General features: G+C 42.2%; 1 protein-coding gene across 4 annotated transcripts in view; it reads left to right on the forward strand.

The window, feature by feature from the left end:
* Positions 1–24,618, forward strand: part of tln1 (talin 1) — a 139,632-nt gene that overhangs the window by 17,212 nt on the left and 97,802 nt on the right. For all 4 annotated transcript variants that reach the window (XM_055875480.1, XM_055875482.1, XM_055875481.1 and 1 more), the window contains exon 2: positions 17,120–17,189. The gene's annotated coding sequence lies outside the window, so the exon portion shown is untranslated. The remainder of the gene's footprint in view (positions 1–17,119; positions 17,190–24,618) is intronic.

Below are 24,618 nucleotides of genomic sequence, written 5' to 3' on the forward strand. Positions count from 1 at the left end.
CAATAGTTTTTTCCATCATCAATTTACACACAATACCCCATAATGACAAAGCAAAAACAGATTTTTACATAAGTATTCAGATCATTTACTCAGTACTTTGTTGAAGCACCTTTGGCAGCAATTACAACCATGATTATTCTTGGGTATGACGCTACAAGCTTGGCACACCTGTATTTGGGGAGTTTCTCCCATTCTTCTCTGCAGATCCTCTCTAGCTCTGTCAGGTTGGATGGGGAGCATTGCTGCACAGCTATTTTCAGGTCTCTCCAGAGATGTTCGATCGCATTCAAGTCCGGGCTCTGGCTGGGCCACTCAAGGACATTCCGTGACTTGTCCCGAAGCCACTCCTGCGTCGTCTTGACTGTGTGCTTAGGGTTGTTGTCCTGTTGGAATGTGAACCTTCGCCCCAGTCTGAGATCTTAAGCACTCTGGCGCAGGTTTTCATCACGCATCTCTCTGTACTTTGCTCCGTTCATCTTTCCCTCGATCCTGACTAGGGATGCACGATATATTGGTGAACATATCGGAATCGGCCGATATTAGCTAAAAATGTCAACATCGGTATCGGCCCGATGTCTAGTTTAACGCCGATGTGCAAACCGATGTCAAAGCTGACGTGTTTACCTATGTAATGTAGGTACATGACGTAATGACGCCACGTAAAATTTTGTGCTACACAGCATTCCTAACCTAGCCCATGATGTCTGCTGTGTGGATCGAGCAGTCAACAAGTCTAGCAGTCAATTTGAAAGTGTAAGAACATTTCAGCGAGACAACTCAAAGGTGAAATCCATTAAAGCCAACATTGCCCTTGACAATCAACCGTTCTCTGTCGTGGATGATGTTGGCTTTCGCCGAGTGGTCGAGCACCAGTACACACTACCAAGTGCGCTATTTTTCAGATGTTGCCTTACCGGAGTTACACAGTAATAGCGTCACTGCTATTAGCTTCACGACATACATACTATGGACCGCCATTTTGGGTCATTGCGTGTCAAGGATACAGTAGCACTGTCAAAGCTGTACAAAAAGTCTGCAAACACCGGCCACGAACGATGTGTTTACAATACCGCTTTGGTAATAAAGCATAATTTGTTCGACCGCAACTTCTGGGGTAGCCAGCTTTAGCGTGGTACCTAGCTAGTACCAATACAACCAGCCTGAAAACAATGACCAGTAGAAACTGCAGTCATTTTCAATATTCTTAGCAATGACTTAGGAATCCTTGTGAGTAAGTATTAGCTAGGTTGCCACCTGTTGTTCACCTATTGAAATTGAACTTCAGTTTATGAAAATAAATAGCTAGCCAGCTACTTAACCCTGTTGCCCAAAGCTGATGTTATAAGCAGCCAGCTAGCTTCATCTGGCTAGTGAGGCTTGACCTGACCAGGTTATGTGTTGTGAAGCTAGCCACAATAAGGATTAGGCACAATAGTGGAATTTGCTGTTTATGCCATACTTTTATTTTGAAGGCTAACCGCAAAGTCCGTTGTGGCTAGCTTCACATAGATGGATCCGACAACTATTAATCAAATAAGAACGGTCTTAAAAATTCAGGTTATTTTAGATGATGACACCTAGCTATATAGTTAGCTACTGAAACAGAATATGTCGTTTTTGCTATGTTTTTGGGGAAGAACATTGTTTGCATCCATGAGCTAGCTAGCTTTATTTTATGAACTGCACTGTATGTGTGCGCGAGACTACTTTACCAGCACCATAGCACACGTATCGACGAATCGTTGTGACATATGAAATACGAGGATAGTGTAATAACTACATAAAAAAATGTATTACCACGTTAAATTATGTGACGTGCAGTCATATTCAGGACCTGATTGGTCAACAAGCTTATTTGACATGCAAAGACCCAAACGGTGTTCCATAGCAGAGATCCATACAGCGTTCCATAGAAATCCTGGTTGAGAATGAAACGACTGAACAAATGAACGAAACAGCACAGCAAGTAAGTGAAAGAAATAGGTTTTGATGATGTGTGTGTAACCTTTTATTTAACTAGACAGGTCAGTTAAGAACAAATTCTTTATTACAATGACGGCCTATCCCGGCCAAACTCGGACGACGCTGGGCTAATTGTGCGCCGCCCTATGGGACTCACAATCACGGCCGGATGTAGTGACGCCTCTTGCACTGAGATGCAGTGCCTTAGACCGCTGCGTCCGTGTGTGTGTTATCTATTTAACTGTACTAGAATGCTTAAAAGGCTGCTAAAATTTAAAATCTCAGTTATCGGTATCAGGTTTTTTGGCAAGGAAAATATCTATCGATATCGGTATCGGCCAAAAATGTCATATCAGTGCATCACTAATCCTGACTAGTCTCTCAGTCCCTGCCTCACCACATGATGATTCATCAGAATGTCTATCTCGGTGAGCACCACAGGAATGTTGCCCTTTTGGTATTTATTCCTGCTATAGACTCGCTCAACAGGACAAATATAACTCTCCAACAACACACTCAGTAGCAAAAAGGACACAAACATTCTTCTCGCTCATATTTTTTCTGGGTACAATTGTTACAATTTAGAGGACAGGCATTTCCAAACAGACCAGAGACGCCAGTCTTGTGTGTATTGTAAATATGTGGCAATTCGCCCACTGATTTGGGCACGTGCTCTAGGCCTTGGAATGGAATGGAATGGAATGGGATGGGATGGGATGGGATGGGATGGAATGGAATGGGATGGGGCGGCACAACACTGATTATGACTGATCTCAGAAAGCCGGTCCTCCTCCCTCTGACATGAAAAGATAGTTCATATTAATACTCATATTGTTGTTTTGGGGTTGTTAACTTGGTGTCACTAGATAGGCACGGGGGCAGATACAGTAGTGCCAACTATGCGAACTAGAAAGAAACGGACACAGCCGGGTGGTGGAGATTGAGTTGAATACAGGGTCAGGGAAGTCATTCTCGTATGCGGCTGTCATTCATACCAGTGGCCCAGGAAGTGATCTGACACTACATGCTGACATTGGAGGGCGAGGGGAAGGGTGTTCGGTCTTTTTCTGGATCCTGTCACATCGTGCTCCCTCTCGACATAAGTGGGCTGTACGTATGGGACCAACAGTTTATGCCGAGTTGGAGGAAACCATTTGTGCTGTTAAAGCTTTTAAGTGGATTTGGGCATGTTTGGCAGAGCCTTCACCAAGTACTGAATCAATAGAACATTGTCTTGACACAATCACCCCAATGCAAAATGAATCCAACTGCACTTGTTTGCATTTTTCTAACACTACCGTTCGTTTTTTTTGTATCCCTTCAAAGTAAAGATGGGTATGAGTAGTCGAACGGACGTCAAAGCTCAATCTTTAACCAGAGATTACATGTTTTTTTTTTTTTTCAAATACCGCAAAACTATTTGGTGGAATGTGCTTTGTGACTGCCCAAACAGGCAAGTCAAATTTTGTCTTGAAGACTACGTTAATTTGATTAGACTCTAGTGTTCCATTTGTACATGTTCTTTTGCGGGGTCCAACAAAAAAAGAAACCAAGCCGTTCTTCTCCCTAAATTCCCTTTCCCCTCCGTTTCTCATTCACTCAATTGTGTTCACACAAGCTCTGTTTAGGCCTACAAAATTAATGTAACGTAACGAAATAGATTAGGATTTGTTATCAGTAATGGTTAGGATACATTAGGCATTGTTACGATCTGTTGGCATATAGATAAAGGCACTATTTTTAGTCCAGTGCAGGCCTTGTGCACTACCATGCAAAAGTTTGAGGTCACTTAGAAATGTACTTGTTTTTGAAAGAAAATCACTTTTTTTTTTTTTTCATTTAAAATAACATCAAATTGATCAGAAATACAGTTTAGACATTAATGTTGTAAATGACTATTGTAGCTGGAAATGGGTATCTGGAGCGTCAGCATTTGTGGGTTCGATTACAGGCTCAAATAGCCAGAAACAAATAACTTTCTTCTGAAACTCGTCAGTCTATTCTTGCTCTGAGAAATGAAGGCTATTCCATGCGAGAAATTGCCAAGAAACTGTAGATCTCGTACCACGCTGTGTACTACTCCCTTCATAGAACAGCGCAAACTGGCTCTAATCAGAATAGAAAGAGGAGTGGGAGGCCCTGGTGCACAACTGAGCAAGAGGACAAGTACACTAGTGTCTAGTTTGAGAAACAGACGCCTCAAGTCCTCAACTGGCAGCTTCATTAAATAGTCCCCGCAAAACACCAGTCTCAACGTCAACAGTGAAGAGGCGACTCCGGGATGCTGGCCTTCTAGGCAGTGTTGCAAAGAAAAAGCCATATCTCAGGCTGGCCAATGAAAATAAAATATTAAGATGGGCCAAAGAACACAGACACTGGACAGAGGACCTCTGCCTAGAAGGTCAGCATCCGGAGTCGCCTCTTCACTGTTGACGTTGAGACTGGTGTTTTGTGGGTACTATTTAATGAAGCTGCCAGTTGAAGACTTGTGAGGCGTCTGTTTCTCAAACTAGTGACCCCAAACTTTTGAACCGTAGTGTATGTATGTATGTTTCAATGATTTTTTTTTTATTTGAGTACTCGGGGGAAGAAGAAAAATCATGCGAGTACTCGAACAGTAAAGAAAATGTCAAATGCCCATTCCTACTTCAAAGGCTAGCCTGTCGGGGAAGATAAGCTGCTAGTTTTCGGCACGCTGATAAGCTGTGTGTGTGTGTGTGTGTGTGTGTGTGTGTGTGTGTGTGTGTGTGTGTGTGTGTGTGTGTGTGTGTGTGTGTGTGTGTGTGTGTGTGTGTGTGTGAGGATTTGAGCTAATCTCTTCCTGAAAGTGCAGACACGTTCCGGCCGCTCAGATGTAGAGATCAAACAATTATAGGCATAAGTCATAGCTTAATCATACCCGCAAGCCCTAGAAGGGGCGCTGTGCATTACAAGTGGGTCCCGGTGCCTGCTGTAGACAGTCTGTTATGCTGCTACGACCTTGAATTTCATATTCATAGGGTTACTGATTTTGGTTCTACTTTCTAGTGATTCTGATTTATTTATTTCAATGATGTCAGAAGTTGTTCACGGTTATACATGTTTTTTTTTTTTTTAAGGACTTAGAATTCCATTTCTATTAAAGGGATAAAGGGAGATTATCTACCTCCCCAGAGTCGGATGAACTGGTAGATACCATTTTTATGTCTCTGTGTGCAGTTTGAAGGAAGTTGCAAGCTAGCGTTAGCACAATGACTGGTAGTCCATGGGATCAGCTAGCATGCTATTGCTTTGAAGTACAGCTAGTTCTGTTGTCTTGAAATCTAATAATGGCTAACACAATGGGTTCTGGGAAAATGTAATGAACGATATACAGTACTACTTTTGTTATCCTATTTCACCATCAACAAAACAATGTTCCTGTTATGATTTGATTATTTATATTCACTGTGGTTGCTCTTTGTGCATACTTGTGTATTTAGTTTGATGCGTCTTCATTTTCTCCCTTTTGACAGGATGGGGGAGGAGAAGGGGTGTATTTTTGGCCTCGACTGACCTTGGAATGCAGGCAGTGTTTGAGGAGGAGCTCGTGTGGACACACACACACAGAGGCTTGAGCATTGAAGTTATGTCAGGCTGCTGGTTGGGGATGGCCGTTGTCATAATAGTGGTGTGTGTGTGTTTGTCCCTATACAGTCTATGGTGTGTCCACTCTGGGCGTTGTTGGCATTATGCATCTGGAGAAAATATGTCCTCAGTCAGATCACCACTGCCTATAAGATGTTTTTAGGTCTCAAGAATTTCACCAATGACTCACTTTCCATGGCTGTATCATGTGAATGAGGTTTCCATGGCTGTATCATGTGACTGAGGACTTGACTCACCCACCTTCATCTCTTATAATATGAGTATTGTTTATTTATTACATCCCAAGATTTAGGTATGTGTACCCCTATTGGATTTATTTATCTCAAACGGTCTTAGACTGTGACAATAAACACATTATTTGGGGACGGGGGTGTATATTTGTTGAAGTTAAACTGTTGTCTCAAGACTACTCTGTCCTTTTTGAGTGACCAAAACTAGGAACTAATGTGTCCTCCCTTGTGTCCTAATTGTGTAATAATTACAGTAGGCTGCAACAGCTGTATTGTGTCTGGTGCAGATAAAGGCCCCTGACCTGTGCAGTGATCTGTACTAAAAGACTACGGGATGCACTGGAACATGGAGGGTCCCAACACAATGAGTGACCTGTCTGCTGCAGAACACCAGAGCTACAGATAAAAAGGTTTTGTGTTCATGTTTTCTTTGCAACAAACTTAACGATATTTACTTTTTATTCATTTTATTTGGTCTATTTATCATGCTCAGCCTTTCTAATCAGTCATTGTTTACATTCAAAAACGATGCCGTCGAGCATTTCAGAGATCCATTCATCAGCAAAACCTCTTCAACCAAAAGCTGAAGGTTCTAGAACGAAGATTGAAGATGAATTAACTTGTACTTATACTGAACGAAAAATATAAACACAACATGTAAAGTGTTGGTCCCATGTTTCATGAGCTGAAATAAAAGATCCCAAAAATGTTCCATACGCACAAAATGCTTATTTGTCAAAGATGTGGTGCACAAATTTGTTTAGGTCCCTGTTTGTGAGCATTTCTCCTTTACTAAGATAATTCATCCACCTGACAGGTGTGGCATGTCAAGAAGCTGATTAAACAGCACCTTGTGCTGGGGACAATAAAAGGCGACTCTAAAATGTGCAGTTTTGTCACACAACACAGATGTCTCAAGTTTTGAGGGAGCGTGAAATTGGAATTCTGACTGCAGGAATGTCAACCAGAGATGTTGCCAGAGAATGTAATGTTAATTTCTCTATCATAAGCCGCCTCCAACTTAATTTAAGAGAATTTGGCTGTAAGTCCAACCGGCCTCACAACCGCAGACCACGTGTAACCACGCCAGCCGAGGACGTCCACATCCGGCTTCTTCACCTTCTTCATTTCCTTTCAAGGTGTATCATAGACTCTCCAGCCACACCCCAAAACATGAACATCGTAGACCAAAGATTCACGATGAACTTGAAGCCCTGGTGCTAAATGGATTATCAAATTCACTTGACTGATCTAATTCTTAGCCTGGTCCCATATAATTCATGGTTACCTGATGTTACCTGCTTTAAGAACTTTAGTTCCTTAATTGTAACTCACTGGAGGTACAGTACTACTTCTGTAAGAGCCTCAGGTTTATTGTGTTATTTTCCAGTACTGTACCATAACCTCTCATTGACCCTACAGCGAAGGTTGGTGAGTGCAGTTCAGAACGCGTTCAAGGACTTATTTCACTGAACACCTTGTTAATTTATCTACACTCACTGTAGCTCCTTTTCAATGTGAAATTCTGAGGAAACCTTGAAATTCTAGGTGTCCAGTTATAGAGAAATATAGATTTTTCTCAACTAGATGGTAGTCATAAATGATGCCCGGCTGTTCTAGGCAGGCTGCGGTTCTAGGCAGGCTGCGGTTCTAGGCAGGCTGCTGTTCTAGGCAGGCTGCTGTTCTAGGCAGGCTGCTGTTCTGTGTGGTTGTAGATATTGTGAGACATGGAATATTGCATGGTTTCGCCTCGACACATGTCAGCAGCCATTATGCTGTTGGATCTTGGACAAGTAGGAGTACTTGACGATAATGACTTTGGCCTCTGTCATGCACTGCGCAGATTATCAGATCTCACAATGATTGGAGAAGTGTTCAACATCACCAGTACCACATCCTTATGATCTTGTCATTTAGCACAACGTGATTGCAAAAGAGACAGGTTGGAATGTCAATTCTCATCAAATAAATGTAGGAAGTCTGACTAAAATATTTTTTGTAAATAAATGGTGTTTTCATTTGTTGATAAAAATGCGGGACATGATTGTTTGGTTGCTCAACAAAGGGCCAAAAGCAGGACTGTCCCGCACAATCGGGAAAGTTAGTCACCCAATATTCCTACCAGTATCTGGATCTAGCACTACACTTGCCTGACAACTCAAACTGCTCTACTGCTCTAAACTTCAGTCGTTCTTGGTCAAAATGAAGGCTATTGTAATAAGAGTATCAAAGCCAATGACGAATTTTCAAAAACGCCGCTTTACCCATGTGTGTTCTGGCTCTGGCCCAACCCATTCGTTTCTGGGTCCAACTAGAAATCATTGGGGAGGTAATGAGTCTGGATCTAACGTTCGTAGGCGTAGCATTTGGCCGGAGAAAGGAGTTTGGGTAGCCAGGCAAGCACTACACAAGATCCAGTCCAACTTCTCCCAGATAGATTTTCCACTGACTAAATTGATCATGGGGTTGGAGGTTTGGATTAGAGGTTAGGATTACCTTCATTGGTTCATATCTCTGATTTGGTGTTGATGGTGGACAGGGCAGGATGGGTAGCCGGTAGGGATTAAATGGGTTACCTTCATCGGTTCATATCTCTGATTGGATGTTGATGGTGGTCAGGGCAGGATGGGTAACCGGTAGGGATTAAATGGGTTACCTTCATCGGTCCATATCTCTGATTGGGTGTTGATGGTGGTCAGGGCAGGATGGGTAACCGGTAGGGATTAAATGGGTTACCTTCATCGGTCCATATCTCTGATTGGGTGTTGATGGTGGTCAGGGCAGGATGGGTAACCGGTAGGGATTAAATGGGTTACCTTCATTGGTCCATATCTCTGATTGGGTGTTGATGGTTGTCAGGGCAGGATGGGTAACCGGTAGGGATTAAATGGGTTACCTTCATCGGTCCATATCTCTGATTGGGTGTTGATGGTTGCCAGGGCAGGATGGGTAACCGGTAGGGCTTAAATGGGTTACCTTCATTGGTCCCTATCTCTGATTGGGTGTTGATGGTGGTCAGGGCAGGATGGGTGACCGGTAGGGATTAAATGGGTTACCTTCATCAGTCCATATCTCTGATTGGGTGTTGATGGTGGTCAGGGCAGGATGGGTAACGATGAGGGTTGGTCTATTATAGTTCATCCGTCTGCTTGTTTTGGTGTCTGCTTGTTTTGGTGTCTGCTTGTTTTGGTGTCTGCCGTCTGCTTGTTTTGGTGTCTGCTTGTTTTGGTGTCTCCCGTCTGCTTGTTTTGGTGTCTGCTTGTTTTAGTGTCTCCCGTCTGCTTGTTTTAGTGTCTCCCGTCTGCTTGTTTTAGTGTCTCCCGTCTGCTTGTTTTAGTGTCTCCCGTCTGCTTGTTTTGGTGTCTCCCGTCTGCTTGTTTTGGTGTCTGCTTGTTTTGGTGTCTCCCGTCTGCTTGTTTTGGTGTCTCCCGTCTGCTTGTTTTGGTGTCTCCCGTCTGCTTGTTTTAGTGTCTCCCGTCTGCTTGTTTTGGTGTCTCCCGTCTGCTTGTTTTGGTGTCTCCCGTCTGCTTGTTTTGGTGTCTCCCGTCTGCTTGTTTTAGTGTCTCCCGTCTGCTTGTTTTGGTGTCTCCCGTCTGCTTGTTTTGGTGTCTCCCGTCTGCTTGTTTTAGTGTCTCCCGTCTGCTTCTTTTGGTGTCTCCCGTCTGCTTGTTTTGATGTCTGCTTGTTTTGGTGTCTCCCGTCTGCTTGGGAATAATGTAATGTTGCTTCCAGAGCCTTGGTTGTCTAATCTTTATTCCTTGCAAGAGCCTTTTGAGAGGTTGATATTCCTGAAAAGTGAATGGTGCCTCATTGATTTGATTGGTAGTGCTAAAGGGGTTTTTGACATTGGGATTGAGAGACCAAGAGAAACAACCTCTTGTCCTAGATCTGAAAGATCTGGATACAGTGCGTTCGGAAACTACACAGAATGTGGAACAAGTCAAGGGGTCTGAATACTTTCCGAATGCACTGTATCCAGGCATTATGGTTATAGCTCCACCTTGCCCTCTGATAGGCTAGTGCCAGATGGATTTTTCATCGTAGTACTAATATTGTACCTATCCAATTCTTTCAGATCTTCACGTGTGGTCCAATGTAGGGCAGGGCCCTAGAGAGACACAGGGTTGGACTAGCTAGCCTAATTGATGTGAGGGGTGCCATGGTAATATTTCCACAGTCCCCTACTTGCTTTGCGTGTTGAGTGTATATCACTTCTTCTTTCCCAATTAGCAATTCTCACACTGAATGATCTAGTCGGCTCCATTCCCCCTCTCTGGCGCCTGGTGTAGTCGCTACGGGTTTCAGTTACGCTGGCAAGTGCGAGGGAGCATATCCTCATGTCACACAGCTATATTTTCATATCAGTGGTGACACGAGGCCCTCCAAAATAAAACTACCACCATGGTGTCACCTTGTTATGGGTGGTCCGCCGATGCCCCCCAAGTTTCTCTGTTGTTGATTGGCTGATTTGAAGTCGAGTAGTGAGAAAAGTATTGGCTCTAATCTATTACCTCTGGGGGTGATCTTGACCCAAGAACCCCCCCCCCCCAAATGGACAGAAATATTGTCAATATTACCACATTGGATAGAAAGAGACACACCTCTCTACACTCATGAGCAAGTATATTGTTTGCGTGAAACCAAGGAGATGCCATAAACGATTAACAACTAAACTTCAATAGTGTACCATTTAAGTTCTAGAAAATTCTACAACAGTATAGTTATTAACCGTATATACGGATCTTTTGATAATGATATTAAATATTTTGAGGTATATCTCAGTTCATCTTGTTCTAGGTTTTTAAAGGCAGACTGCATCTGTTTTGTGTTACTGGTATTTAGGCCTAGCTCCACATACTAGTGTAAATCAAACTTCTAAATCCTATTAGCTTATTTCCATATTCTATCGCTACAAAATGCAAATATCTTTGTACTTACATAATGGTAAGTGGGTGATGGGACATTACGGAGTTGTTTTGTGAAGATCAGGAGGTGTTTGGGAGTATGTTTGTTATGCAAAGACATTTGTTCGACAGCAGTACAGTATGTATCAGCAGGTTAAAATGCATCACAAATAGCCACTAAGATTCCCTGTCATGATTGTTCTGCAGTCTGCACAGTCTCTGATATATCGAATCTTCCAAGCTTGGAAGAGATTACTACTAAGACAGTGAAGATACAAACTATATAATGTGCATAGTTATATTGATTTGTTTCAGAATATTTGAGAGTTCAAGGACCAGAAAATAGCAGGGTTCAGGAAAGGCTGGGAACTTCCTGGGACCTCACCATATCATCACCATACAGAGGGTTCTCACCATATCATCACCACACAGAGGGTTCTCACCATATCATCACCATACAGAGGGTTCTCACCATATCATCACCACACAGAGGGTTCTCACCATATCATCACCATACAGAGGGTTCTCACCATATCATCACCATACAGAGGGTTCTCACCATATCATCACCATACAGAGGGTTCTCACCATATCATCACCATACAGAGGGTTCTCACCATATCATCACCATACAGAGGGTTCTCACCATATCATCACCATACAGAGGGTTCTCACCATATCATCACCATACAGAGGGTTCTCACCATATCATCACCATACAGAGGGTTCTCACCATATCATCACCATACAGAGGGACCTCACCATATTATCACCACACAGAGGGATCTCACCATACAGAGGGACCTCACCATACAGAGGGACCTCACTGTACTATCACCATACAGAGGGACCTCACCATACAGAGGGACCTCACCGTACTATCACCATACAGAGGGACCTCACCATACAGAGGGACCTCACCGTACTATCACCATACAGAGGGACCTCACCGTATTATCACCATATTATCACCATACAAAGGGACCTCAACATATTATCACCATACAGAGGGACCTCACCATATTATCACCATATTATCACCATACAGAGGGACCTCACCGTATTATCACCACACAGAGGGACCTCACCGTATTATCACCACACAGAGGGACCTCACCGTATTATCACCATACAGAGGGACCTCACCGTATTATCACCATACAGAGGGACCTCACCGTATTATCACCATACAGAGGGACCTCACCATATTATCACCACACAGAGGGACCTCACCATATTATCACCATACAGAGGGACCTCACCATACAGAGGGATCTCACCACACAGAGGGACCTCACCGTACTATCACCATACAGAGGGACCTCACCATACAGAGGGATCTCACCATACAGAGGGACCTCACCGTATTATCACCGTACAGAGGGACCTCACCATACAGAGGGACCTCACCATACAGAGGTACCTCACCATATTATCACCACACAGAGGGACCTCACCGTATTATCACCACACAGAGGGACCTCACCGTATTATCACCACACAGAGGGACCTCACCGTATTATCACCACACAGAGGGACCTCACCATATTATCACCATACAGAGGGACCTCACCGTACTATCACCATACAGAGGGACCTCACCGTACTATCACCATACAGAGGGACCTCACCATACAGAGGGACCTCACCATACAGAGGGACCTCACCATACTATCACCATACAGAGGGACCTCACCATACAGAGGGACCTCACCATACAGAGGGACCTCACCATACAGAGGGACCTCACCATACAGAGGGACCTCACCGTATTATCACCACACAGAGGGACCTCACCGTATTATCACCATACAGAGGGACCTCACCATATTATCACCATATTATCACCACACAGAGGGACCTCACCATATTATCACCATACAGAGGGACCTCACCATATTATCACCACACAGAGGGACCTCACCATATTATCACCATATTATCACCACACAGAGGGACCTCACCATATTATCACCATATTGTGTCAAAGCGTGTCAAAGCGATGCACTATGACTGTATTGTTTGCGAGCTGGCTCTTTGTTACTCGGCAGCGGAAACGCTGCAGTAATTGCAGCTCTGGCCGGTGACTTCCTTTTCTCAGACAGGGTGGGGAAGCGTTCCACTCCCGTCAATAGTGGGCTAGCTGCAGCTAGCTGCTTCATACAGCAACTGGCTCAGACCTACAACAGGACACCAAAACTCTGAAGGCCTGGGTAAGACATATTGAGCCACTATGGACCCGACTTCAGTTGTACTCAAAATAAATAAATCAATGTGTAAAAGATATTGAACTAACTGTAGCATAAGCTGAGTGAATGATTAGATATTTGGTGTCAATGATACTACTAGACATGATGTTATACAGTATGTTCTGTAGATGATCAGAAGACTAATATCTTACACATCACCATGCACTTTCTCTGAGGGATGTGTCCTCACCTAGGCTAGTGTAAAAGTAAACACATGGAAGGTCTGACATTTTGCCCATCATTAGAAATAACTTCTGTCTCCTTTGTGACAACTTGTGCCTAAACACAACTTCTTTGTTTGCTTTGGTGTAGTAGTTCTGCGTCTTTCTCATAAGCAAAACAAACCCTTCCTTCCTTTTACTACTAGCTAACTCTTAATTGCACAGGATACAGCGATCCCGGCTTGGGAAAAGTCTCTCTCTCTCTCTCTCTCTCTGAGCCTACAGATGGCTAAAATTCCCTTTTATGGCGTTGGAGGGCTTTTGAAACAGGAAATGACATCACGCTCTGAGGTAGTGAGTAGGGAGCTAGCTACAACTCCGTGGCATTCCAAAGCGGGTGAGTCGCAGCTTGCCTGGAAATGAACCCCAGGCATGACTGACACTCAAATCACCTAGACCCAAAAAATAGACCGGGACGGACATTTCAATTGAGATGTTATTTAATCTATGGTAGATGATAGCAGCAAACCAAAAATAATGAATGGTGGGTTGCAGTGTTATTGTAGCAGGGGTTTGTGTTGAGTGGTGATGACAAAAATATTTGTGGTTTGAGTAAAGTTCCAGGCCTTGAAAGGAGTTCAAACTAGTGTTTATCAGAGAGAACGAGACTAAAGAAAGAGAGAAATACAGAGAGGGAGAGAGAAGAGTTAACAGAACAGTCAGCGGGCGTACCATGCATGTCTCATTCCCTGGGAGGGGCTCGGTCTGTCTGGTCTGGTACTGCTGACGTGCAACACACACGGCCACTCCCTCTAGTAGGAGGCGTGCAGCCAGGCCACTCCCTCTAGAAGTAGGAGGAGTTGCAGCCAGGCCAGAGAGAGAGAGGGAGTGGAAGAAGGCTCACAGTGTTCCAATAGCCTTCTAAGGCCTCTTCAGACAGCAACTGTAACAGATTACTCATAATGGGGATTATCAGGAGTCGGACCTCGGATGACGATTGTTTTCTTTCTATGGGGCTAGCCACCTGTATTTATAGAGCAGTTTTTAGTGTTCCTTTTATTCTTTATTTCAAAATCACGTTGACTAAGAGCCTTGAAACTGCTAGTTTTCTATTAAAATGTTATTGGTCGCTTACACACATATTTGACAGATGTTATCGCAGGTGCAGCGAAATGGTTATTTTTCTAGCTCCAACGGTGCAGTAATACCTAACAATACAAAACAAAACAAATAATTCCCCCAAAATGTAAATTAATAAATATCAGAACGAGCAATGTCAGAGTCCGGAATAGAGATATATGTCTGTATTTATGTATGTGTATATATCTCTAAACAAACAAAATAGCACCGACTTGTTTCAAACTAAATGTATCATTCCTGTATCGGAGCCCATGTACAGTGCATTCGGAAAGTATTCAGACCCCCTGACTTTTTCCACATTTTGTTACATTACAGCCTTAAAATTGATTAAATATTTTCCCCCTCATCAATCTACACACAATACCCCATAATGACAAAGCAAAAACAGGCTTTAAGAAATTTTTGCAAATTTATTACAAATAAAAAAACTGATTACATTCCCATAAGTATTCAGACCCTTTACTCAGTCATTTGTTAATTACAGCGACTACAGCCACGAGTCTTATTGGGTATGACGCTATAAGCTCGGCACACCTGTATTTGGGGAGTTTCTCCCATTCTTCTCCTCTCAAGCTCTGTCAGGTTGGACAGGCAGCTTTGCTGCACAGCTGTTTTCAGGTCTCTCCAGAAATGTTCGATCAGGTTCAAGTCCGGGCTCTGGCTGGGCCACTCAAGGACATTGAGGCTTGTCCCAAAGCCACTCCTGCGTTGTCTTGGTTGTGTGCTTAGGGTCGTTGTCCTGTCGGAAGGTGCATTTTTGCCCCAGTCTGAGGTCTTGAGCGTTCTGGAGCAGGTTTTCATCAAGGATTTCACTGTACTTTGCTCCGTTCATCTTTGCCTCGGTCCTGACTAGTCTCCCAGTCCCTGCTGCTGAAAAACATCCCCACAGCATGAAGTTGCCACCACCATGCTTCACCGTAGGGATGATGCCAGGTTTCCTCCAGACGTGACGCTTGGCATTCAGGCCAAAGAGTTCAATATTGGTTTCATCAGACCAGAGAATCTTGTTTCTCATGGTCTGAGGGTCTTTAAGTTCCTTTTGGCAAACTCCAAGCAGGCTGTCATGTTCCTTTTACTGAGGAGAGGCTTCTGTCTGGCCACTCTACCATAAATGCCTGATTGGTGAAATGCTGCAGAGATGTTTGTCCTTCTGGAAGGTTCTCCCATCTCCACAGAGGAACTCTGGAGCTGTCAGAGTGACCATCAGGTTCTTGGTCACCTCCCTGACCAAGGCCCTTCTCCCCCGAAGGCTCACTTTGGCCGGGCTGCCAGCTCTAGGAAAGAGTCTTGGTGGTTCCAAACAAAAATGTTTTGGTACCCTTCCCCAGACAATTCCTTCGACCTCATGGCTTGGTTTTTTCTCTGACACGCACTGTGAACTGTGTGACCTTATATAGACAGGTGTGCGTCTTTCCAAATAATGTCCAATCAATTGAATGTACCACAGGTGGACTCCAGTCAAGTTGTAGAATTCAATGGAAACAGATGCACCTGAGCTCAATTTCGAGGGTCTGAATACTTATGTAACAAAGTTTATTTTTTAATACATTTGCAAAAATTTTACCGCGTTGTCATTATGGGGTATTGTGTGTAGATTGAGGTGGAAAAAAATAACAAAATCCATTTTTAAATCCATTTTAGAATAAGGCTGTAACTTAACAAAATGTGGAAGAAGTCAAGGGGTCTGAATACACCACCTGAATACAACCACCTGAATACAAGTGGTGGGTGTGTGTGTGTGTGTGTGTGTGTGTGTGTGTGTGTGTGTGTGTGTGTGTGTGTGTGTGTGTGTGTGTGTGTGTGTGTGTGTGTGTGTGTGTGTGTGTGTGTGTGTGTGTGTGTGTGTGTGTGTGTGTGTGTGTGTGGGCAGTATTAGTTGTTATGAAAGTCCTGACAAATTGATTAATCATTGTCATATTTATATCTAATAGTGTAATTCCCTGTGTATCTGAATATTCCAAGGATGTGATATTAAAGTAGCAATATATTAACCTGAAATACTAGTGTAAATAAATGAACTGTGGAGAAAGGAAGTACACACAGCTTTACAGTATGTTGACCCAAAGATAAAGGATGGTCATGTGTGTGTGTTGTAATGCTTTCTTATCTGGTGAACCCTGGGTATGACCCCGTTCTCATTATTTGTAATTCATGTGACAAATATGAATGTGACCACTAGAGAAAACACTTTATCTGTTGTTCACGCTGCCTATTGCCTTTTAAATGACTTATAATGGATGTGTCCAGTCATGTTTCAACACCACTATCTATCACAGGGCTGTTTTAAGTTACATGGCCCATCCCAAATGTAACCCAATTCCCTATAGAGTGCACTACATTTAACCAGGACCAATGGGGCTCTGGTCAAAAGAAATGCACTTTGTAGGGAATGAGGCTCCATTTAGGACATAACCACAGTTTGTCAAACCGTCACCGCTCATCTCTGACCCTGACACACTTTGGCATTTTGTATGACAGTGTTTCTGAGAAGCTATCGACAGGAACGTCACTTCTATAAGCAGCCAGTGTAGTCCAGCAGCAGTATTGCATAAATGTCTTGTGTTTTTGCCAGTTTTGTATTTGCATCTATACCTCAGGTCAGTCTTTCAAGAAAACAAAGCATACAACCATTTTAAGTATGGAAAGTTTTAAGACGATAAAAAGCAGATTAATTAAGAGATTGTTAACGACAATTAGCACAGAAGATTCCATATTCACCGTTGGATATCAATCTAATTTGGACTTGTTGACATTGTCATTTAAGTAGCAATCGCAATAATTCGTTCCAGTTTAATGAAAAGATTGATCTTGGTTACACTAAACTCCTCCTTTCTGTTTCTCTGCAGCCGGGCAAAGAACCCTACAGCGCCATAACCGACTGGGAGGACATCTCCCATTAAGACCAGTTTCTATCAGGTACTGTCTGTAACCTTGTGCTCTACTGTCATCTACCATCAGCTCTACTCACATGTTGTAAAGAAGCATTTTACATGGATGGATATTACTTTATTAATCCCCTTTTGGTAATTGATTTGTCAACGCCAGCAAGAAAATCAATACACATTTTCCTCTCATGCACAGAGATCCTATAAATTACCACTCTACACTGTGTATAAAACATTAAGAACACCTTCCTAATATTGAGTTGATGTGATATCATCCCGGCATCGTTTGTCATGAAGTTAATGTATTTACTCATTCCTTTGATCTTTGTCATTGGCTGTACCAGAGTGGATCTGGATGTGAGTGCATTGATTTGTCCAGGCTGAGTTGTAGCTTTTTAATTAAAGGAAGACTGGGGCTTCTGTCAACACAGGAGGCTCAGATTCAGAACTGGGTATCATATCACACGGTTGGTGATGTGCACTCACAATTTAGAAGTGTTGAATGTCAATCCCGTCTAGTGACAACTTGTTTTTCCCAAAGAGCTCACTGGTGTGTCGTTTGGACTAAAAGACTGAAGGCATAATTGGCACTGTCGGGCTCATTTGAACAAGCTGAGGAGCAAACAGCTGTGTGGAGAATACCTTACCCAGAGACCACTACTTACAATGGTATCCTGGTTAGTAGGTCTCTTTTAGCTTGGATAATGTCATTCTTCAAACTATTTAAACTATTTTTGATTGGTCTCGCATAGCATTGCTCTGCTTAAATTGGACATATACATTTAATTTGTTAAACTTACCAGACAAGAAGAAGTCGAGTGCCTTTTTGAGGCAAGATGAGTAAAGTCTCACTTAGGAGCTGATCTTTTTGTTCACTTTTCAAGTGAGTTTGTCGCTTAGTATGTCACTCACTCTTTTAATAATGCATCCACCATTTAGACAGAAAGCGGATTGTGTGCTATGGGGGGATATCTCCCACCCACAGACTGTCAAGCAGACTCAGAAACTTCTCAGTGATAGACAGTCTGTAGTAGTCACCTCAGACTTTGACCAAGCCCACCAATATTTCAAAACCAGGCCTTACAATCAATGGTGGCTTTGTGTTTTTAAGCCTTTGTTTAGTCTGAGGGGCAACGTAAAACCAGACCTGACCGAACTGAAGGTCGATCTAAAAAAACCATTGTGATTGACCCTGACCTGACCCAATGAAAGTTGGGTCTAAACAACACCGTGATTGACCCTGACCTGACCCAATGAAAGTTGGGTCTAAACAACACCGTGATTGACCCTGACCTGACCCAATGAAAGTTGGGTCTAAACAACACCGTGATTGACCCTGACCCGAATGTGTCAATGGCTGACTGATGGGGTTGGCTTATCACAAGGTCTTGAAAGAAAGTGCAGTTTGTGTGTTTGTCAAGGAATCATTTGTCTTACCCAGATATTCTCCTGAACAGGACTGAAACAGGTCTGTCTGTCTTGTAGGGGACATGATACAAAGGACCACAACCTACAGCTACAGGTGATTTAAAAACATTGTTTCTCTGACACCACCGAGTTGTGCAGCTCTGACTGACAGCTCTGTGTGGCTGCGAGCACAAGTGCAAGTTTGTTTGTCTTCAAACGTTGCAAGACAGTCAAGTGAATTGTAATATCAACGTATGAGGTGCAGTTACGCAATTGTTCTACCAATGCTCAAATCACATTTTATTTGTCACATGCGCTGAATATGCTTTCTTTACAAGCCTTTAACCAACCATTTAAAGAAAATAGAGTTAGGAAAATATTTACTTTTTATTTAAAAAAAAAATGACTTTAGTTTATTTAGTAACACAATAAAATAACAATAGTGAGGTGAAGACTTAACTTCTCGAAGCCATAACTGTATTTAAGTTCTTATGAAGCTGACTTGGTGTATTGTTTATACCTTCCTATCAGTGGCCACAAGTGCATCACTGGAAAACAAATTCTGCTTTCACCACTGTATTTTACCCAGGAAAAGAGATACCAACGTGGAGCTTTAATTGAAGGAGAGGCATCTTGATTCTAGCCCACTGAGTTCCTCCTTTGTGTAAAAATGCCATTTTGTATTTGAAGGTTGTTCCTTGACCTCTACGACCTCATCTCAGAGCATCTGTAGAGTGAAAGAGCTCCACACAAATAAGTTGATGTTCCCTGAATAGCCTTCGGTTTGAAAAAGGCAGGAAGAATATCACATCTCAATGTGTTATTGTCCCTGAAGAGCATTCAAATATATATTTTTTTAAATGGAGCATATGCAAAATATAATGTTAAAATTAAACAAAGGCCTAGAAAATTGCAATATAAGATTTTGACGATTTAGTAGTTTCTTTGGCATAATCTGAACGCATACCAAAAATGTTGAGGGGATTTGGTAACTTTGAGTGTATTCAGTGAAGTGACACAATTGAATGTTGCCAGTCATGTTGTGAAAGTATCCCCCATTTTGATCTCTTGAAGCTTTATGCTGCATCAGGGAAACATCCCCCCACTGTGTGAAGCACATGACGACAGTGGCGTGGCCCAGGGTGGCCACGGCCCTCTCTAAAATCTGATTGGAAATTCTGAGATCTGATAGGTTGTCTCTGAATACATTGACAATGTTGGTTATTTGGTTAATTATCTGCATTGACACTTTATCCACTAACTCTTTTTGACTCATCACATACGCTGCTGTTACTGTTTATTATCGATCCTGTTGCCTAGTCACTTTATATCTACATACCTCGCTCAATTACCTCGTACCCCTGCACATCGACTCGATACTGGTATCCTGTGTATATAGCCAAGTTATCGTTATTTATTTTTCGTGTAATTTATTATTTCTCCTTTTGTCTCTCTGCATAGATACACATGACGAGGTGTGGCTTAATTTGACCACGCCCTCGATTAGGGTACACGGTTACTCCCATGTAATTAGCCAAACTTTGAACTACTGACACTTGATTTTTTTTTCTCTCGTTTCAATAATTATTTTCAGCAGTGTCACGTGTCGTTATTAACATACTGTACTTGGCTGTCACAACAATAAATGACTTGCATGATACTTATTCTGCCACTCTGTGTTACCCGACCTGCTAACACTGACTGTGAAGCTAGTAAATATGTTGCGTTATACTGACGTCACTGTTTGTTTACCACTAGCTTTTTCACCGGTTAACTGACGTTTGCTGGCTGACTAGTGACAGAAGTTACTCTCAATCTAATTTGCTACTTTTAGATGTGCTGCGTAACTTTGTCCTGCCATTGAATGCTCTAGGTATTTAGAAAAGTAGATTATTTTAGCCTTGCCTATATGTCCTTTCAACTTGCCGGAGACCAGCTGGGCAGACAACCCTACCAAATGGCTCAAATTAGCCTATATCTACACCGACTTGGGGGAATATCCAGGTTTACTCAGGCATTACACATGGCTAGTTAGATACAAACAAGTGTTAGCTTAAGACTTACGGTGAATGAAGTGCTTTGAACACACATGTATGGAGTAACCGGCTTTCCAACACAGCTTTCCATCATCATCGCAGCATTTAACATGGTCCTTGGGTATAGAGTGAAACCACGAGGTTAATTTAACATGGTCCTTGGGTATAGAGTGAAACCACATGGTTAATTTAACATGGTCCTTGGGTATAGAGTGAAACCACATGGTTAATTTAACATGGTCCTTGGGTATAGAGTGAAACCACATGGTTAATTTAACATGGTCCTTGGGTATAGAGTGAAACCACGAGGTTAATTTAACATGGTCCTTGGGTATAGAGTGAAACCACATGGTTAATTTAACATGGTCCTTGGGTGTAGTATAGTACCCTGCAGCTGTACCCTACCTGGGGGCGTGGCTTAACGTTACCATGGGAGTAAAGGGAGTATGGGCGGGGCCCATAAGTGTTTCACTGTTAGTCTACGCCTGTTGTTTACGAAGCATGTGACTAATAACATTTAAAAAAACATCTATATTGTTAAACAGTTTTGGGACGCCTGGCTGCCCTTGGCAACCATAAATACATGTCACTGTGTAGGTAGAATGTCATTACCCTGATGGTGTTTGTGATCATGTCCCTTATCATTCAAAAGGCTGGTGCAAAGTGCACTGTTCAGAAGCTGGACTTGATTAGGAGTAGAGGAACTTGGTTCAGGTAACTTAACCTACTTTTTGAAGTGATTTGTTTGACAAAAAATATGAAAAGATCATGATTGGTTGTGTTCATGACACATTAAAAGGTCTTTTTTTTTTTTACAGTTAAAATACATGTCTTTACATTACTATAAAGTAATGTCACGCAATCCGGGTGGCACTTTCAAGTAAATGTACTGCTCTATGCTAATACCCTTTTATATAAAATCCTGACCTAGAATGCAAACACTGTAGCAAGACTTTTGGAATTGATTTTTATGCTTTATTTGAACTGGGGAATGTACCAGACCGAAAATGAAGCATTTAATGCATTGAACCATCATAATAACATTTAACAAATCACATTTTAAGTCCCCCCCTAAACTGGGTCTGTGCCCTACCTTGACCACCACGTTCAAAATGTTCTGCACATGACAATGTAAAACAAAAACGAGAAGTGAAACTGAAATACATATCACCACAGAGCGTCCTCTGCTATATTCGCTTGTCAGCTCTCAAGCGGCTTTTTGTGCATCTATTTTCAGTGATGGATTTTCATGAGAGGGACAGCTACATTCTTTGAGTGGGGTTGAGGTCACTGACTCAAGAATTTTATATTTTTTCCGGGCCAGAATGTAGTCTATTTTTTTTACCAAGTCCTTAGCCTTAGTCTCTGCCTCGATGCTAGACCTCTTCCAAATGGTTCATTGTCTAAACAGTAGTCAGAGAGAAGGACTGACACTGTAGTAAATGTCTACAAATGGACATGGCTCCAGATGATTTGGTTAGCATGTGGAACTGTGAAGACACTCTCCCTCTTAACTTTTTCCTTGTAAAAATGTCGTTGGGGATTGACAATGGAAGCTATTTGACCAATCTTCTTAGATGTTCTCTGAACTTAATCGGTTAACAAAGGCTGGTTGTGTGGGCTAGTCTTTGAACTTTGTGAACTCTTAAAAGTTCCCATCATAATGGTGTGGTACATCGCTTGCCTCAAACAAAATTTCTACCATGTTTAAGGAACAACTTGCAGTGCATGCACTTTATCTATCTAGGTTACTTGTAGCAGGCATGTACTATGCCAGCGAGAAATGTGGACTGAAAGTAGTGCTGCCTTCCTCAATGCCTCCCTCAAACTCAATAGCATTAGATAACCTATATCCTACAGAATCTCACCCAGCAGTTGCACCTTGCCACTAGACTGTAGAAGAGCTAGTGAGGTGGCCTGGGCCGGTCTAAAGGATCAGATGTATCGAAAATCTGAGTGCCAATAGGTACTTACTTAGCACTTAGTGCCCTATTCTTCTTGTCTGTCGGAGGTTTGTGCTCTCTAATTGGCTCAAAGTCAATTTCTTGCCCACGGACAAGCATTGCGATTCTACAAGTAGAAACAGCAGGTTCGTCGGTACTCCGTCGGTACACAGCAGGGACGTATTTTGTTCTTGCAAGAGAAGGAACGGCCTCCTACTGTTATAAATACCTATCGGAAGTTCGATTTCTCGGTGTCTGTACCAAAAGAAACTGCCTGTGGAGTCTGGAACACACATACCGCTGCAGCACCTCTTCTGTCTTTTCTCTCTCTATCCAACCCAATAGGGGGACTGCTCCACTCCTTAATAAAAAAATGAATGACAAGTGCTACTGACAATGCAAATACAATCGCTCAGTATGCAGTGCATTTTTGCGGTGGAGCTGTCAAAACAGAGGTTTAAGGGGGGGGAACAGCTAAATTACTGGTATTTCATGTCATTTTTATATCTCGTGTAAATCTGGGATGCATTTGGTATGTCCAGTAAAAACATGGTTACAGCCAACTCTTAAAGACTCATTCTTCTCAGGAATTTTGACTGAAAACCAGAGAACACACACACAGATGGACAGCTTGTCCTTTATTGTATTGGACACAGTCACTTATTTATACTGGTGTGAATCACTGCTTCAAATAGGAATTAAATAATACAGCCTAACTTCATACACATCTTGTAACCTCTATTTAATTCAAGTTGAACACTGCTATAAACCTCTGTGTTTCATACAACGGGTTAATGGTCTGAGCGTCTCACACACTCAAAGGCCAGAGTGACGTTCTAATTAAGACTTTGAATATTCATATCATTACTCATCTTATAATCCAAAGTCCCAATTGATTGTGCAGAATGGTAATTTCTTGAGTCACTTTTAGACACAATGAAAAAGTAAATAGAGAACCACACAATTTGAAGCGTAATCTCTGATTTTCCATAAAACTCAACTCAAGAAATGGCCATGCTATTCAAATCCTAATGCTGTAAAAGTGTTTTTGGCTGTTGTGCAGGGAACTCATCACGATACTGAAAGCCAGTCAGTTTGACCGAAGTAGTAACCCCAAACTTTCAGCAGACGTTCTATTGTAAGGCAGCAGAGACACCAGCAGGGATCATCAAAACCATCTCACCAAAATGTAAATGACCACATATATGGCGGTTTTTCATTGATCCACCTGAAGGGCTTAGCTATTGGAATGTGATGGATGTCGTGTTTCTGACTCCATTGTGCTGAGGTTTGGTATTGGTGCATTCCTAAAGGAACATAATGCTCCATATCGGGCATGCTGCTGCAGGAGCTAGGTTACAAAACCATGTTTGCAGTTAACGTCTGTAACTAAGATGTGTGGGAATACATACATGCATACATACAGTACCAGTCAAAAGTCTTGGCACACCTACTGAGAGAATGCCAAGAGTGTGCAAAGCTGTTGTCAAAGCAAAGGGTGGCTACTTTGAAGAATCTCAAATATATAAAACATATTTTGATTTGTTTAACACTTTTTTTGGTTACTACATGGTTCCATATGTGTTATTTCATAGTTTTGATGTCTTCACTATTGTTACACAATGTAGAAAATAGTAAAAATAAAGAAAAACCCTTGAATGAGTAGGTGTGTCCAAACTTTTGACTAGTACTGTACATTTACTTACATATACATACATACATACATACATACATACATACATACATACATACATACATACATACATACATACAGTTGAAGTCAGAAGTTTACATACACTTTAGCCAAATACATTTAAACTCAGTTTTTCAAAACTCTTGACATTTAATCCTAGTAAAAATTACACGTCTTAGGTCAGTTAGGATCACCACTTTATTTTAAGAATGTGAAATGTCAGAATAATAGTAGAGAGAATGATTTCTTTCAGCTTCTATTTCTTTCATCACATTCCCAGTGGGTCAGAAGTTTACATACACTCAATTAGTATTTGGTAGCATTGCCTTTAAATTGTTTAACTTGGGTCAAACGTTTCAGGTAGCCTTCCACAAGCTTCCC

This window comes from Salvelinus fontinalis, chromosome 21, assembly GCF_029448725.1.
Source record: "Salvelinus fontinalis isolate EN_2023a chromosome 21, ASM2944872v1, whole genome shotgun sequence".
NCBI lineage: Eukaryota > Metazoa > Chordata > Actinopteri > Salmoniformes > Salmonidae > Salvelinus > Salvelinus fontinalis.